General features: G+C 38.6%; 1 protein-coding gene across 5 annotated transcripts in view; it reads left to right on the top strand.

Moving 5' to 3' along the window:
- The window catches only part of grm8a (glutamate receptor, metabotropic 8a), a 360,407-nt gene that overhangs the window by 122,472 nt on the left and 218,412 nt on the right, over window positions 1-19,523 (top strand). The gene's annotated exons all lie outside the window — the stretch shown is intronic.

Below are 19,523 nucleotides of genomic sequence, written 5' to 3'. Positions count from 1 at the left end.
TTGGTTTGCAGATCTGTGGTCACACATTTGATGACTTTGGTGCCCAGAGGAGCTCATGGTTGAATGACAACACGGCTTCCAGATCCTGTGGTTGTAAAACAATCCCAAATCATTCCTCCTCCACCCCTGTGCTTGACAGTTGGTATTAACTGCTTGTGCTGATGAGTTTTGTTGAGTATTTCTATTGTTCCCAAACTTCTTCCCATCGGTTTCATCCATTCAACAACAGTGTTGCAATTGTGTTGTGGTTTATTTCAACGGTTTATTCAGGCTTTCTTTACAAGCCTTCAAATCAAGCTACTCCTTTTCTAATTGTACTGTCATGGAGCTTAACATTTAATAATATTTGACATGCTAACTGAGGCCTGTAGAGTCTGAGATGTAGCTTTTTAATTCTTTTTGCAAGTGTCTCTTGCACAGCTTGCATGATCTGACCCTGGGGTGAGCTTACTTGAGACATATCTGCTTCTGGGAATATTGGCTGTATTCCATTTGTGAGTAATCTCTCTTTCTGTAGAATTGTAGACTCTAAATTGTTTGGAAATGGCTTTATAACCCTTCCCCAAAAAATGGGAAGCAAGAATTGTTTCTCTAAGGCCATAACAGATTTCTTTCCACCTTAGCATTGTGTTAAGACATACATGAAGGTCCCACACCAACAAGCTACCATTATTAGTCCACTTTTTAATTTCTATTGACATTGTCAGTTATTAAGTTTGTTAATTTGTGAAACCATTAATCTGTACGTAATTGCATTTAAATAGTACAATTTAATACCCTTTACAGGCTAAAGGGTTAAAGGTTAAAGGGTTTTGGGTTGAATTGTTTAGTTTTCCCTCTTTGCACATTCCACATGGACCACATTAATGCAGTCAGGATTAAAAAAATATTTTCATTCCTGTCCTATAACAGATTTTTTTCTTCTTTTAAATAAACATCCCTCATCCATTTATGGTGACAATGCCGGTAATTTGTGTATGTGTGAGAGTCTGTGTATGTGCAGTAAAATGGGTACAGGTATAAACAGTACAGGTATCACAGAGTTGAACTAATTTCAATGGTTTAAACGCATAAAATCTCTTGACGCTGTTGCTTAATGTAATATACACTATATGATTGAAGTGGTCACCAGCTGATCCACTGATAGAGCTCTTCTGAGAGTTTACAGGCTCAAACAAATCAAAACAAATCATGCATTCACAACATGGCGTTCCAACCCCACAATTAACCAAGAAAATGCATAACCACTGTTGGACATCCCTGAGTTTTTTTCTGCCATCAAAGAAATGTCATACTTTTATTTGCTCAAAAGTAGTCCTTGCATCAAGCAATTATTTCATATTTAGTGCATACATGGCTATAATTGACTATCTACATTAGTTTCCTATGTGCTGCCAAGTTGTTTTTTTATTAAACAGATTTAAAGTGCTTTCAGTGCAGGTCTGGTGACTTATTGCATGATCTATGAGACTCATTTACAAGTTCAACAATGGTATTATGTTCCTAATTTACTGTGATGCTGGCGAAGCAAGCACTTGCTTTGATTCATTATTCTCCAGCACTGCCAGCTTTTGGGCACTGGATTCTGCTTTTGATTGCATTCTTTAGTCTATTTTTAATTTTAAAACAAAGAAATGCCTGCAAGTTTGACTCGGCAGCTGTGTTTTAGGGAACATGTGGTATTTGCGACTGCAGGTGAACAGTGGGACCCAGGCATGCGCAGGGGAGCACCGGCAATGAATGCGCACACACACACACACACACACACACACACACCTGCATCAGCACTAGGATTAAAGTGCTATCAAGCACAAAACTCACACTGACATACTTTTGGATGGCACTTTTGTGTAACATCAGGGAGACTCAAAATTTAGACGAAGCTGCAGGTGCCTAGGATGGACGAATTAGGTGTGTGTGTGTGTGTGTGTGTGTGTGTGTGTGTGTGTGTGTGTGTGTGTGTGTGTGTGTGTGTGTGTGTGTGTGTGTGTGTGTGTGTGTGTGTGTGTGTGTGTGTGTGTGTGTGTGTGTGTGTGTGTGTGTGTGTGTGTGTGTGTCGGCATATGAGAGTGAAGTGGTGCCGCTGGGAGGAATGTATTATTTGAATAACGTTCAGAAAAGGAGGGAAGTAAAAGGATGTGTAGACTCAGCCATTTTAGGGGGGTAGATGATCCTAATATTATGCTACTATAATAATGTTATAATAAATAGCATGATTCAGTTTTGTAATTTACTAGCATGGGCATTATAGAAGAATTGTAGTCAAATGTTATTTAATTGGCTTCAGTATTAATTGTTACTATTTGCTCTGAGGCAGGTACTAGTGTGTAATCAGGTTAATTAATGGAAGTTAGGTACTCTGGTAGAATTGTTAATTTTTTCCTTTGTAACTTAGGATATTTAAGCTCAGGGTTTTCAGTTGGCTACAATCTGTCACTTGGCCACTAGAGTTCAGAAAATATTTCATGCTACTCCTTTTAAGCTAAGTATGTCACAGCTTTTATCTCCCTGTGCTTACATTAGAACATATAATTTGATCAAGTTCGTTTTGTCCATGGCTTTACAATTTAACTTACTGATTGTTTTTGTCGGACAAGAATATTTAGGTTTTTTTTTTAAATACCTGACATGTTTCGGTGATTACTTCCGCCTTCATCAGAGTCACTGATCAACACCTCTACTAAAAATTTGAAGAAACATATTCAGGCTAAACACAGCTCCACATGGCTCCAATGTTGTCATGATCCACTGAGGAAGAAACTGACGTTTTTGTTACAGCTTCAACGCAGCTTTTAAGCAAGCAAATGTTGCAATGAAGCTGTAGCAAAATATCCATTCTCCTCTCCTCGCTTGAGTTTGGTCAAAGAAACTGCAAGATATTGACCAAGTTACATTTGTATGTAGGTAAAGGTTTATTGTGACACATTAATTTTAATTGGAGGTTTTTTAAATGCAAATTTAAAATATTTTCTGTAATGTTACTTTCAAAAGTAACATCAACCACAGTTATTCAGGACACCTATGGAGAGAGAAGTAACAATCAGCAAATTGAGTCTGCGATTGTTGGAGAAAGAATTTAAGAGCTCAAAATGAGGAGTTAAAACCATAACTGCATTTGATTGATTGAGCATAATCTTAGCAGTCTTGAATAACGTTGTCAGGTTTCCCCTCTAACGTTATAATTCGGTAACTTCAGTACACTAAAGTTATAATAGGATATTTTTTCTGATGTATTACTTCCTTCTGATTTAACTTTCTGGTGTAATGCTTAACTGCAAAATAAGACTTTTTCAACATTCTTATAATTAAACATGCTTAAAATATGTTTTTTCCTCTGCCAATTTCGTTGACTGGATCTTTAACCTGATTTTGTGTTAAGTTTGAGGCATACTAAATTATATTTTATAAATATTATACCGTTGTAGAACTGTGTGGCAGTATGTTGCAGTAGCTCTGGTCACGCTGCACCTGATTGGGATGTTGTGACTCTGTTCCCCAGGTCCAGTCCTCAAATGCCACTGCCCTGCATGTTTTAGCCAGCACACCTGGCTAAAATTGAGGAGTCACTGACAGACTTATCACGACCTTGATGCCCAGCAAAAGAGGTGATCCATTCATCTGAATCAGGGCAGTGGTACTTGAAGACTACAAATGAGAAACACTGCTGTAACTTTAACGATTCCTGCTGGTAATTCTGAAACCATTTGACTTGTTTTTACGAGAAGAATTACAACTTGTTTCCATGTTGCTACTAACTGAGATTTCCAAAGTCTGAGTAATGCGTGGAATAAGAGCCCAAAACTTGAAGAGATGCTGAGGATGTAGAGTTGCTGCAAAATGGAGGGAGAGAAAGAAAAATGAATTTTGAAGAGTCCTTCTTTCAATCATCATGGGGAATGTGAGATCACTGCCAGATGAAATGCATGATCTTGTGGTGCTGAGGACGGCACAGCAGGAATTTTAGTGATTCAGTACAAGATGTTTCACTCAGTTGTGATTGAAAGAACATTTTCTGCACTCTGATGCCTTACTGTGAGGATTATAAACTATAAAGGTAGAACGAAAGTGGGAAAAGTAAAGATGGAAGGACCACAGTGTATGTTTACAACAGTAGTAATCTATTAAAGTGAAGGAGCATCTCTACACCACAGATAATCAATTCCATGCAGTGCATTCATACTTGGATTTTCTGTCTTCGGATTCCAACAGTGTCATCTAATTTTTATTTTTTATATATTTTCTATTAATTAATTTTATCTCAATAATTATCCCCATGATGCCTAATATATGAAATATACACAGATTATATTTACATTCTTTTTTAAGTATTAATGTACAGTAAATTGAAGTTAAATGCACTCCCAATTCTGTTTTTAAACATTTTCTAATTAATATTTTTTGTACCTCCTATAATTAGGTAATATATGTATTTTCCTATATATTGCATCTATTTCTTTTAGAATTTTTTTGTCATTTGTCTTAATCCTTGTTTTGATTCTGGGGGTCTAAAAAAGGTTTGTATCAATCATGCGACTTTAGACTTTAGGGTTATAACTTCCCTTTTGTGATAAAGTGTTCAATTAATTTCAATTTCTTTCTGTAAAAGTGAGTTTGGGCAGGTTGTAAGAGTGATTAAAATAGTTTTATTCACTGTTATGTCAAAAAGGCTGTAATATCAGGAATTCTGAGGAGCTTCAAGCAATCTGTCAAAGTATACACAGACCTAAGTGTTCAGTGATTGACAAAGATGAAATGAATTTCTTTCCTGTAGACAGCTGCTTGTGAGTTTGCATTTTTGAAACTGGGTGTCTACTTTATTTCTTGCATATGAGATGATAGGATTGTTGCTCATGCCACTTGATCAAATGAGGACATACCAGTGTCTGTTCTGTGTGCGTGTTAATTCCACATTGTGTGATATATGGCTGCTTTCCGCTGGTGTCGCATATAATCTGTGTGCTTTGGAACCCCTGCCTCCTCGCATAGTTTCATTGGCTAGCATTAGCTGTGAAACCTCAATTTGACAGGCTGACACTCATGTCCAAGTGTGGAAAGCTAAAAATTCTCCAACTTTTGACAAAAGTCATGCTGCCATTGTGATGGACGTAACCCACAATTCAGTTCTGCAACGCTTGACATTACCAAAGTCAATGGACAGTGATTTGAGGATGCTTCCAAAGCACAAGATGTAGAAATTGTAGAGTCCTATAAGTATCTGGGAACTATAATAGACAAAAAGCTGACATTTGCGAGTAACACCAACTAAATTTACAAGAAAAGTCAGTAGTGTCTGTACTGTCTTAGAAAACTGTCCAAATTCCATGTTGATTCATCCTTGATGTCCATGTTCTATCGTTCTTTCATTGAGTCTGTATTCACTTTTTCTTTCATTTGTTGGATTTCATCACTTAGGGTAAAGCAGAAAACTGTTCTTACCAAGGTGGTTAATGTCTATAGTAAAATAATTGGCTCTGCTCAGGTGACTCTACAGGACCTGTATAACAAACAGCTGTATAGGAAAGCAAAAACTATCCTATCGGACTGTTCCCATCCTCTACACCAAGAGTTTCAGTTTCTCCCATCGGGTACATTGCTCAGACTTCCACTTGTCAAAACTAAAAGATATAAACATTCTTTTGTACCTTCTGCCATCTCCCTTCTCAATTCCATGAGGAAAAGGTAGCTGTTGTGGTGCTTGGATTTTTAGATTTAAACTTTTTACTATGTGTATATGTGTATATATTGCTGCAAAATGAATTGCCCCATTGGGGACAAATATTTATTGATTGATTGATACATGCAAGGGAGTTCCCCCCACATAATCACACTTGTATAGCTGCAGTGTGTTTGTTTGTATATGGATGGACATACTATACTTTGGTCACTTGTCCTCCAGTAAACCCACTGGCCTTCCCCCTTGCAACAGGTGCAGTTTTTTTTTTAATTTTTGGTTCAGCTTTGAGAAGTCTAGTCTGGAATAAGTTACTTCTCACATTTAAATGAACTGAGGTGTTTGAGCTTCTGCCTCTCAAGCAGAACTTTCTGTGTCACTGTGCTTAATGCATCGTCAGCCCGGGCATGTCGGAACTGCAGGGGGGAGAATAACGGTTGAGTTTAAGATTCCCAGTTTTGTTCATAAGTGTCCCGTTTGGAGACGCTGTGAACAGAATATGTAATTCAGTGATCATCCATGAATATTAAGGAGCCAGTTGGAAAGTGCTTTTATGCCTTTGACAATTTTATGAATGAACATTCCTTCAGATTAACAGATTCTTAGACATGACATGGTTAAGTTGTCCTAAAGTGGACCTATAATCAGTCAATACTGTCACATCAATGGCTTGTGATAAATACCTTCAATCTTTTCGTCAATCTGATTATATTGTCCTACCCACAATTAATGCCATGCAAACGCCACACTGAACTAATCATTGGTTGTAATTTGGTGAGGTCAAGCCAAAGACAATTAGAGGTGTATTTAATTTGATTTATTGATGGAAGTAGATAAATCGGATTAAACAATTTGCTTGTGGGCTCTGGATAGCTCAGTTGGTTAAGCGGGCAGGTTTGAATCCCGGCCATTCGCTCTTTACTGTCTTAACCCCTTTCACTACCTGGGTTTCCTGTCTAACCACTTTCAAAATAAAGGCCACTACAGCCACAAAAACCTTTTATTAAAAAAAAAAAAAAATAAATATATATATATATATATATATATATTGCTGTAACACAGTAAACTGGATTACGGTGATGTAGTTGTATTATTTTGAATCCGGACATGTTGATTTTAAAAGTTAATGGCCATTCTTATTTTTTTTTTTTTTACATTTTTAATTCAAAGAATTAGTCTGGTTTCTCTGGATTTGACTTTAACTTCCAGGGGCAGTAGCAACAGTTGCAGAGGCACTGGTCCTGGACTTTTTTGGAAAATCTCTTACACTTTGGACAACAGGATTGCTAGTTTAGAAAGCGAGTGGAAGTCAAAATATAAGATCATGGTTGATGTGTTTATATTTACCTCGTGTCCAGAGCAACATTTCACTCACGTATAACAAGCCTCTGCTTGATTATGTGACTTTTTTTAATTTATATCATTTGGGTGGCGTGCTGTAATATGGCCAATTTGAGACATAATTATGGGACTAATAACAACTGATAATGGCTCTTTAATGGTCTGCATCATTATAAGTGGGTGGCTTGTTTCTGAAGCAAAGCAGACGAGGTGAGGCGATCTTGCTTGGTTCAGTGGTGAGGTTTTATCACCATCAGACAAGCACCTTCTCTTCTAGTCTGCCACTGAGGTGCTCCAGGGAATTAATGGCTTGCCGGGCGATTAATTCACTCCCTTGCTTATAGATCAGACTCCCGGATAAACTGTTAGTAAAGGAAGCTAAGAGAACCAGGGATTCAGTTCTTCATCTATCAGAGTTTTAAGTTTTGGGACTTAGACACCTCAGGAGGTTCATTGATGCATTGCTTAATTATGCCACCAAGTATACATAAAGCACAGCTGTTCAATTCCCCCCCCCCCCCCCCCCCCCCCCCCCAAACGAACTTCATAATGGATCCAATGTTGGCATCACTTTTTCTGTTTCCTTTGACATTTCACCTTTGCAATTCTTTCTCTTTTCTTCTCGTTTGTTTTTGCAAAATCAGTCTCATCTTTGTCATTTGCGTGCATTTGCATCCAGCAAGATGGGGCCTTTTTCTTTTCATCTTCTATCAGCATCATATCTTTCTTTTTTTTTTACCTCTGCATTTTAAATACCTTTCTCATTGTTTATTTCCTCAAGTATGCCTTGCTTCACCCCCTGCCTCTGTTTTGTTATTTTGCACCAATTACTCCAGTTTCCCCTCAGTCAACCTTTTTGTTTCACTTCTACCTCCTTTTTCCTTTTTTTCTTTAATGTATTATCCTACAGCTTTTCTCTCATCAGTCCTCTTTCATTTCCTTTGTTTTCCTGCCTTCTCTTCAACACCATTGCTTCAGCTCTTAAGCATCAGCTCATTATTTTTCTCCCATCTTTCCCACTTATTGTTTCCTCACTTTCTCTTTGCTGCAATAAGAAACTTGTCATCGTCTCTCTTCTCCCCTTACTCCTATTGCCACTCACTTACCTCTTTTTCCATTTTTATACCTCTTTCTGTCTCTGTTGCTTTGTCTTTCTTTTATTTGTCATGCTTACCTGTTTATATTTACTTGTCAACAAACAAATGACAGGCTGCTATTCAAGTGAAAATGTGCTATGATGTGGCAAGTATAAAGCCAGGATTGTAAGGGGAATATCAGTGTTGTTCAGCAACAATTAAAGTAGTGTTTCTCCTCCTGAGGGAGTAACTGATCTGGGATAGAATGGAGTGCTTTTCATTCTCTGACTGCGCCATTAAATCAACAAAACCTCAGCTGATGCACCAAGAAAAAAGAAAAATGCAGCATTTCATAAAATGGAATGGAGAAAAAAAAAAAAGAAACCAACAAACAAAACAAAGCAGTTTGGGCCAGTTGCACTGTTGCTATTTTAGCTGAGTTTTTAAGTCCAACCTTGTGATGCATTGAAATTAGATCGCCATTGGTGCATGTGGAAAAACATCAAAGAGCTCTCAGAATTCGGGCACTATTTTCTCAAAACCTGTACGCATCCCATACACGTAGATGCTGAATAAATTTAGCTTAGTTCAATTTGATGCAGTCTTTTCGAGTTTTCGGCATCTCTTTAATGCAGATAACCGCTTCCCCAATAAAATGAAAGGAAACCTGTTCCATGAGGGGGGCATTGGTTCACCTGCTTCAAATAGATACACTTTTCAAACAAGCAGGAGATCAAAAACATTTACGGTACTTAAAAACATCCGTTCCCTGTTTTGACTTTTGTTAATTTTTTTACTTATGTGGCCCACATTGGTTGGTCAAATTCCGTCTTGCTATGTTTTACCACAGCTTCACTGTACAGTATGAGAAGCTTGAAAAGTTCCACTCTGTGAGGTCTTAAATCTTCAGCATTAAATATGGCAGATGATTTTGGCCTTGCTGAGTCTTGGCCATGTCTTGCTTCAAGAAAACTCTTAAATCTATTTCACTTAATTATGTAAATTTACAACATACAGATTTTTGTCCCATTTCCATTTTATCTTGCAAAATCTAAATCATTTGTAGACATTAGATTTGATGATTCATTGTAATCTCTGTCAGCCTTCGTTGTTGTTTTTGATATAAACCCACAATGGCACTGGGCTGTACAGTATGTACAAACAATTCATTGTTCTAAGTGGGGCATGCCGTGGAAAGGCAGGCTGCTATGTTGTTTTAAGTGTGTAGCCTTACTTGAAGATGTGTGCCAGTGTGTCATAGTGTGGAGTCACTATTATGTGTTGTCGTGACTAGGGCTGAGGATCGACTTAAATGTCAAGAATCAATTCCGTTTCTTAAGATTCAGAATCGATTATCACGATTTGATTCAATTCCAATATCAATGTGGGTTAGTGTTATTAAAACTGTTTGAGCTGTAGCATGAATTATATGACTGTGTAGTTATGCAACATATTAATACTAGTATAATATTGAGATTCAACAGCAAGTATTGGCAGCTAATGATGCTGTAAGGACCAATCACCTCCCAGAATGCTGATAAAAGTGCTTTCAGAAACATTGTGTGGGGGCAGAATTATCAAATAGATCCAGGGCAGCAAACAGAGGTAGGGCCCTATGAAATTGGTTTTATTTTTTCCCCATTCCGTTAAATTTTTTTCCATTTTCTGTATTTTTAATTTTTGAGAATTTGGTTTTTAGCATTTTATGCAAATGTAACCCCAAGAAAGTATGAAATATAGACAATTTATGCAATTATAACTGAAAACTTGTTTATACCTTTAAAGATATTTAAAGGCAAAAACATGGCACTAGTTATTCTTATTTTAAAAAAAAAAGTTATTTAAAATCTTTTACTGGCAGTTGACAAACAGCTAAAGTGGTACACTATTGCCACATTATGGTATGGAGTGTTGGATCCTATCGGGTCTATTGCTGTAAATGGTGATGCAGTGTCTAAAACGGGCAGGCAGAAGGTCCACCGTTTTGCAGTTCCAGCGTCCTACAGTTAATTCCCGCTAACTGACCTGCACATTCTGCCTGTCTTCATAGCGGCCAGTTCGCAGGATGAAATGAGCCACTATACTCCACTTCCTTCTTCCATGTGGAGTACCTCTTTTTAAATCTGGTTACACAGTTTTGGTATATTTTAAGGCACAGAAAATTAAAATGAAGATAAAGATGGATAATTATACTCTGTCCTGAGTTTGTCATGTCACAGTACCCAGTAGATCTGAAGACTCGTGTTGCCACAGACAAAGCAACAGGGTAGTGATAGGTTGGTGTGTTTTGAGATGATTGCTACTTAACTCACTCATGTAGATACTTTTAAACACAGAACATTTCTTTCTTTCTTTTTTGAATAACATGTCCTCTTTAAATGTGTCTTGTTTCTAGTGCTTTGTAAAAGTGCAGGGCTCTGGTTTTGTTCTATTTTATTGTTGTTTTTCTGTTGTGGTGTTACTGTGTCTTATGAAATATTCCTGTTTTTGGTTTTAGTGTATTTTGCACCTAAGTGCCATTACACAAAAAACACTTAAAGAATCTGCAGAGCTACAGTAAATCTAGAGCACTGAAGATCAAAACACAGAAACAAAGTCAAAAGGACAGTCACTGAGAAGTAAAGAAAGACAGATGGTCTCAAGAAGAGACAGTGGGGTTACGCAGTGCAAGAGCCGCCTAAGTCTCAGCCCCAGCAGTCTTCATTCTGGTAAATTAGGCTGGTAAAGTCCCTCTGTGCCAGTCCACTCCTCATTAAACAGATACCATTGCTGGCTGTTAAAGGGCTGAGCTTAATCTCCAAACCAACTTAAACCAAGGTTCCTAACAACCAGATCAATTTAAAATATGTGCATCTTTCATCCTTGAGTATCTGTGTTCAGTTTTATCAGCCATTCCTTAATTTCAGTCTCAGTAAAAAATGCAGTAATGGTGGACAGATTTGCAGTAACAAAAAACATTATGTAACCCCCTGCATTAGCCTGCTCTGAAATGTGAACTAATCTACTTGTAAATCCCAATAATAGAAAAATACATTCTGTTTAAGGGCCGGTACACAATAACCCGTCGGCAGAAAAGCAGTCTGACTGAAAGTCGGCTCCTGTCTACCCGAGTCGGTCAAAAAAATACACCCCGAACACACCAACCCGATGCCGACTGGAGTGTACGTTTTAATAGGCATAATATGTCACCATAACTGCATATTGTGCTAATCTCTGATGTCGCCCAGAAAGATAACGGAGGAACAACCGGAAATGACGGCTCGTGTTCTGAACAGAGCCCGCTGTCATCAGTTTTTTCACTACTTTTTTTTTAATTTTTAAAATTTTTATTTAAAAAAAAATAAATCTCTTTTTTTGTTTTTTTTTTCCTATTTTGATCACCCAGTGCTCCTATTTAAGTCAGTCCTGCAGTCCTGGGCATTTCTCACCCTCTTCCACTTCTGATAGAAGTCAACAAGGATCAAAAATACGATGCTAATAATGAAAATATACTGGTGTTCACAACACAGTCGAAGACGATCAAAATCAAATCCGATGACATGATAGACTGTAGTGTAGCGTCTGTGCCATCGTCATTTCCGGTTAACTTTGCTAGTCAAAGGCTAGCGCTCCACCAATCGGATTGATCATAGAAGCCGACGGCCAGTGGCCTGTTCTACATGTCAAATCAGCCAAAATGAACGCAGACGCTGACGGACGACTGCACGGGACACAGCAACCCGACTCGAGTCACCGACCTTGCCCGACGGCGTCCAGCCAATTATCGGGTTGGTTTGTCCCGGCCTTAAGCTGTTACTTCACAAACATCATTTTCTTCTTTCTTTGATGAAAAAAAAAGTTTTTTTGGAGTCAGTAGTTTGCACATCTGGAGTCCAATTAAGAAAATTAGTTTGTAGATGTGTGTTAGTTCTACTTTGACTGATAATGGACATGCAAAAATCTATGCTGGCTGTTCATAAGAAGCATTCATTCCTTGCAAGGCCATGAGTTACAGCTAAATACTTAAAGGCATACCTGGAACGGCCAGACATCTCTTTATTTGAGTTAACCAAATAAATTGATGAAACAGAGGACTAGCATAGCATACATACTTGCATATATCATATGTTTGATATGACAGAGCTTACTGACATCAAAACCTCAACTCGATGGTGCAGTATATGGGAGCATCATTATTTGTACTTACTTCGCTACCTGAGGGCCTGGACGACCACCTGTCATCGAAATGTATGTTATTGCCTGCCAGTTAAAGCTTAGAAATCAGGTGATTCAGGAAGACAATAGATCGTGTTTTATGACATCGGAGAAGCCGGTAATTCCATGGGAAGACGGAAGCATGATTGTGTGTTTATTTCATGTAATTGCCACCCCGATTCCTGACCAGCAACTGTACACTTGACTCACAATGACCATTGGGGGTCACATATTTGTTCAACTCTCTGTTTGTATGTGTGTAGGATGCAGCCATGTGTTTGTGTGTAATGCACTGGGGTTAATTACACTTGCACCGCTGCCATCTATCAACCTAATGTTCAGACTTTGGCCCCCGACAGCTCCATTACCGCCAGACACACACACAAACACACTCAAGGGCCAGTTTAGGTCATAATTGCGCCTCTGTCAGCTCTCTACATGACAACAGCAGTACAAGACTATCTCTTTCTAAGAGGATGTTTAGATTGGAACCCTTAAGTATCAACAATGTCCCACAGGCTTTTCCAGAGGTTATTTTTCGTTATTCAAAGGATCCTTTAACTCAAGTTAATGACCCCTAAGAAGCCCTGAAGGGTCAGTTCCCATAAGTCTGAAGCTTTTACATGTTTGTCCATACAGTTGTTTTGGCCCCTCTATAAAGATCTGTACAACTCTATTAAGATCTGTTAAGGTCCAAATCCAGCTGTTGGTTATCTGCTCGCCTCTCTCAGGGGATTCAGATAGATCTGCAGTGAGGGGATGAAATGTTTTCCTCCTATCACCAATGCCATTAAGGAACACTCAGCACAAACCTGACCGTCTATTGTTGCAGGAGTTCTGGGATATTGGCTCACATTGGATTGTATTGGTTTAACTCCTGCAGAGTTACCTCAGGAAAACCCAGTGACAAACATGAGTGGCTATTAGTTGAAACAAAGTTTTAAAGAATTTTCAGCCTGCTTGTGCACATTGATTGTTTGAATGATGAACAAAACACGCCAGTTAATGCTTTTTTAGTAGTTATTGGTCTGAAGTAGAAATACAATCATTTTGTACTTGAGGAAAAAGAACAATATTGGTCAAATTGTTTTTCAATGGAAGCCACAGCACACAAAATGTTTGTTTTGTTGCTCAAGGAAGGAGTTTTGGCTTTTAATAAATTTCAAGGCATAAATGTGGGTACCAAATGGTGAAACTGAGACTTTTTGCACATGGGAGTATGTTTTATGTGTTGCAAGCCTTTACGATTTTTTACACAGGGACATTTGGATGATCCTTGGGAATACAAGAGGCGGAATTCAACTTGGCTTTGTCAGATATAAAAAATATATATATATATATTTCCTGGGATCTCACAATATCAATACCACAAACTCACTGCCAAGAAAAAAACATGACGGTACTCCTGCATAAATTCACACACAAAAAAAGAGCAGTTATAAAGGCAACATTTTAATGTCACGGGAAGTACCCAGCTCATATTATGATTATTATCCGAGTGTCCAGCTCAGACTGGAGGAGTTTTGGGCCAGGTTAATCCCCAATTCACCTTCTCTGGCCTCAAAGGCTAAGGAAACTTTGACACCCTGGCCATTGTACAGCACCATGTATTTGGTACCGTCCAGATATACTTTTACTCCATGTTTAATCATCAAACACTTGCCCAGTATCACAGCTTTTATGTTGCTTGTTGCATCCCATTTGTAGTCACCTTAATGATCCTAGACTTCCTTAAATCCTTAATCCTGAAGTCCTTGAATTAAGGATTAAATGTTCCTGGTCTGCCACGAGTGAGCTGGTTGTTGCATCACGTCAGCACTGCTGTGTGCAGTGCAAATGCTACCAGACATACCATGGAGACAGTTTGTCTTTCAACGAGCTATCCATCCCCCCCAAATCTTCAGAGCCCTTCAACCGTTTAGTTAAAATGCATCTAAAGTTGTTTGGGTCTGGTTTGTGTGATTGTTTTTGTCCAGCTGAAAAGACGTCATGAAAATCAGCTAGATTTATTCTGGGAACTAATAGGGTGTCAAAGCCTGTATCTAGAACCTCTTGATTCAGTTTACCTTGGACGTTAAGGTACTTTACATTTATTTACTGGGAGAAACAACGTCATTTATCTTCTGCTGTTCGGTTCATGTTACGGGCAGGTGATGGACATTTTTGGACCTGAAGAGGCAGAGATTTTGCATACAACTGCACTGTTCCACTTGTAAGGTCTTTATTCTGGGGCTTATTAAGACATTTCTCTCCACAACCTAATCAAAGTCATTAGGGTTCATTCAGTTGAAAACATGAATATCTCAGCTAAAACTGGTGCCAATCCCTTCAATGACTCACTGAAGTTTCAGCCTAGCCCCAAGTGATGGACCCACCACCTCAGTCATTCCTGGTGCCAGTGGTGTGACTTTGGGCAACATGAATTGAATAAGGATGATCAGCACAACTTTTATTTTATTATATATATATACATATATATATATATATATATATAAATATAAATATAATTATATGACTTGTGTATCAAGAATACATTTCCCTTCTGATAAGAGTGTGAGAGTTAGAAAGTGTTAATTGAAACAAAACATCAGCCTGTTCTATTTCATCACACACACTTGTGTTTCCCTCTCTCTCCTTCTCGCTTACTCTCACACATTCATTAGAGCAAATGGAATTAAGGGGATTGGAGGAATAATCTTCTTCCCCAGCGGAATGGGGGAACCGAGCCGTTAATTTCCCACCTCTAACTCGGTCTCCACTTGCTTTTAAAAAATCCCTGAGTCGTGAGCAACTCCAAGCACATGAATGATTTACAACTCTCAAATATTACATGACATTAGATGCGCTCAGTTTAAGTAGGTTCTTGTGTTTATACGAACTGTACAAGTATTTCTAGCAGCATACAAGTCTGGAGAGGTGTCATTTTTTTGGAAACACAGGTGTGGTTGTGAAGTATTAGGTCTAGGCCTGTAGCGTGTAACAGGGTATTCTGTCTCAGAGTCTAGTTGTGGCTCTACCTCTTTTATTGCTTAAGTTGTTTTCTGTTTTTCCTACCCTTTGTCAATAATGACAGAGGAAATATCAGCATGCAGTGCAGACGAGTGCATTTGTAGCCGTGCTGGTCTGTTTACCAGCTGGGAAGTGAAATAACAAAAGATCAAAGTATCAGATTTGCGCAGGTCGCAGGGTTTCTTTCCTGTTGATGTTGTCAACAGACAAACATTTCATATATTACTGCAGCCATGCATTTGTTTCTCTTTGAAATGGATATTCAAGTATTTGAATGTACACAGAGAGAAAGGACAAGCGACACACACACAGACACACACACACAGACAATGGCGTGCACATACAACAGAGAGCCACAAGCACACCGGTTGTTCCCGTTGTTGTTTCTATCTGCTGGCCGAGCTTTGATATGTTTATCGCTATCCTCCTATGAATTATACATATGCATCCTGGACTTTATGAAAGTTTCTTCTGATTGTGTTCTCCTACTTGAAGAAACAAAAAGCACTGTTTCTGATGTCCCACACGTGAACTTCTGAGTTCACACAGAGTGGTGAATTTATAAAAACTAAAACCTACAGACACAGTGGTTCTGTTTTTCAAATTAACTTATCCTTGTGTGTTATTCTGAAGAATAAGATGCATTTCTTGTCGGGGGGTTCATTGGCTGTTGTCATGGCGTTACGACATAATCGTGACCACATTCCTGACTGAAGGGGCATGTTGGTTTGTTCTCTGGAAAACAATTTTATGCAGGTCGGCTGAATGTTAACTTCAGTTCACCTTCTCCACATAGATGAATGCACTTTTGAATTAGGCTTGTGTCTTTATTACTGAAATCACTGCCATGGCAGCAGTGACTGCAGGAGAGAGCAGTGACTGCGTTTACATGCAGTCAATAACCCTTTTAAAACCGGAATATTAGCAATAACCCGGTTTTGCACGGCCATGTAAACACCAATAACCCCTTTGAATAACCTGAATTTGCTCATATTTTGGTTTTTAAAAACCCGAATATGACCCCTGGGTTACTCTTTTCTAACCCGAATATTCGGTCATGTAAACGCCTAACGAAATATCCCGATCAAAAGGAACATGAATTTGTTTTCTGCAAATGTTCTTTTCGCAAGGAATCTTGTTCTTTTGAGTCCAGGAAGTACTTATAAACATGGCGACCAGGATGAGACTAATCACTTCATAAATGTAATGAAAGATATAAACATTTTGTCATTTGTAGACTGTAGAAATTACAGTGATAGCGAGATTTACAAGAAGGTGAGCGAAGCAGGATTTGTAAGAACGCCAGACCAGATCAAGCACCGCTGGAAGACGCTGAAAAAGGCGAACTACAGGGCCAAGAAACAAAACGACTCGTACTGGACTGTTGATTATCCGCTGTGCTGCTGTTACTATTGTTGTTGTTTTGGATACAGGAAGAAGCGGAAATGACGGTAATTGCGTCATGATGTTCTCTGCGCGTCGCTGGTTTGATCCAGATATCCCAAATGATTAATCACCATGTAAACAGGGATAACCCTGTTTGCTCACGCATGTAAACTGAATATTCTGAACGTTTCAGTAACCGGAATATTAGCAATAACCCGAATTCTGACTGCATGTAAACTTAGTCAGTGTTGCTGCCAAGACCATGCTAAGAGTTCTCTTTTATGTATTTAAAATCCACACATGACAGATATATGTAAGACATTTTTTCCTATTTCAATGGTCAATTTCTATAATTTGGGTGAATTTAGTTGCAAGTATGTGACTTGAGAAAAACACTCACCTTATTTGACATTATTTCACAGTGTACTCACAAGTACAACCTTGGTTTTCTAATATCTCTGAACTGTAGTGACAATAACGATCGGGTGAAGCTCTCACTTTATGGATTGCCACAGCTCAGATGAACAAGTTCCTGAAGCAAGAGAGAGAGTTTTCAAACTCTGGGTTATTCACATCTCACTGCAAATCTCTGGAACAGTCAAAATCATACAGAATGGTTCCTCAACTTTTAAAACGTCAAAGGACAGCTGTAGATGTGCGGAGACGGAAACTTCAGATGACATCTAAAGGGAATAAAGATAGTGATTCCAGTCACACAACACGCCAACACACACATTTTCTGTCTTAAAACTCCTCAGACTGCACCAGCTGCTTTTGCTGTGATCTGCAATTGTAGACACTTATTTAAATTTTTATTTTGGCACCCCTGATGTTTAGGCTGCGACGGAACGTTAAGTCTTGCTCGTAATAAATGCAAATGGCATGTGTTCAGCCTCTAGTTGTTTGTGAATGCTGGCAAGTACAGGGTCCTTCCTTGCTGTCCCCCTCCGTCTGGGAAATAAATCAATCCGCCTGTCAGCCATTGCACACCTTCGGCCTGCAATGTTACCAATCACTGTCAAGATGTGTGTGTCTGTGTGTGTGTTTCCTGTCTTCTCTCAACCCCCCTTTGTGCTTTTTCTTGTAAGGGGGTCTCTTCTAGCCCTGTCTGTTTTGCTTGCGCCATACGTCATCCTTCACTCATGAAAATGGTGTCTGTGTTAAAAAAAAAAAAAAAAAGACTTCTTTCATACATTTTCCTTACCTTTCTGACATTTCCAATTGTCATTGTTTTGAGTCTATAGTCATTTCTTCTCTCCATTTTTTTCCTCCTTTTTCTCAAATACATGAATTTCAAATATGCACCAGCATGTTATGAACATTGTAAACTGACATCAAAATAAGTTGTCTTCGCTTTTTTTTTTTTTTTTACCTAATGTTTTGAACCGTTTTGAGAAATGTGTTGCTGTTACCATTATGTGGCATTTGATTTAGAAATTATATTCCTGTCAACTATATTGTAATGTGGCAAAAAGAAAACACATTTTTTTTCACATATAAGCCAAACGTTTGACCTCTTCAAAAAATGCACATCTGGGACTGAGAGGAGATGACACGGAGCTAATTTAAGCCATTTTATTTAATCAGGTACAACATGATACAGGCAAGGCACCAAGAAAATGAGATGGAGCTCAACTTAAAGCCTACAAAAATCATTTTCAACTAAAATCAAAATTCCAACACCAAGCGGCTAAGTGAACACATCGTTAAAAAGACGAGAATGTGCCCAGACAACCAGAACTAAGCAGCCTGCTGCTAATATAAACCAATGAACAGTTTGAAGCTAGGACTTAACAGATTTTAGTGGTATAAGGAGCACGACTGACAAAATCTCTGAATTTTGCCATATTTTAGGTAATTCACCATCATAAATCCCAATCCAGTGGAAAATTCCACTCAATTCATGTAATTCCAAACGTCTTTGCCAAATCAAAATCTTTCTTTCTCTCTCACATCCCTTTTTTTAGTGATAGAAGTCTACAAAAACATGATTTCCATGTGCCATTGTCAATAAATGTACCATCCTTGCATCATTTTGTCTGGTTAATGCTGTAAATTGCATAGATTCTGTTGACTGAAGATTCCACGGTGAAGGTGTTCTTGAGATATTGTTTTGCATAGACACCCACAGCTCAGCAAGTGGTTCACCTGGTGGGGCAGGTCACACATACTGCAGAGGTCATGTTTGAAAGGCACTAATCCATTTAGGCCCTTGCAGACCTGACGTTGACATGCATCCTGAGATAAGTGGCAAGCACTGAGCAAGTGTGTTCATGCCTTGCATTAAAATGTACATCCAACCTTCTTCAGTGGTCGGAGTTGACCTTTTCCGCCTCTCTAAGTAAATAAATACGTCATTTTCACTTGCACCACCAAATGTGTTGTCTTTTGATCAGATCTGGAAATAACTATAACTTCCTAAAAAAAAAAAGGGAAAAAAACATTAAAATCAGCAAAACTTTATTCATCAAAGCATGCATACAACACAAATCAGGGTGCATACATTAGTGGGAAAGAGCTGCCATCCGTCAAACAACAGAGAGCTTTACTGTGGTCATTCGAGCGCAAAATCAAATGAGTCACCCCTCAGGCTGATGACATTAGTTTATTACGCTTTCCCTGAGTTTCAGGACACTTACATGTTCAGACTATGAAGAGAATGTGGACACAGACTGTGTGTCCCAGACTGGGGGGAAGAGTTAATTGAGGAAACGCAAAGACTCCTAACAGTTGAAACAGATGTTGTCACATTTACATCACAAGTTTTACAGCTGTTTCAGATGCCTCAGTGGGCTATTTTGGTAACTGAACAATGGAACTGGCATGGGTATTAATCTGCGTTTTTC

The sequence above is a fragment of the Cololabis saira genome, chromosome 23, assembly GCF_033807715.1.
Source record: "Cololabis saira isolate AMF1-May2022 chromosome 23, fColSai1.1, whole genome shotgun sequence".
Classification (NCBI taxonomy): Eukaryota; Metazoa; Chordata; class Actinopteri; order Beloniformes; family Belonidae; genus Cololabis; species Cololabis saira.
This window is presented reverse-complemented; position numbering and strand designations above follow the sequence as displayed.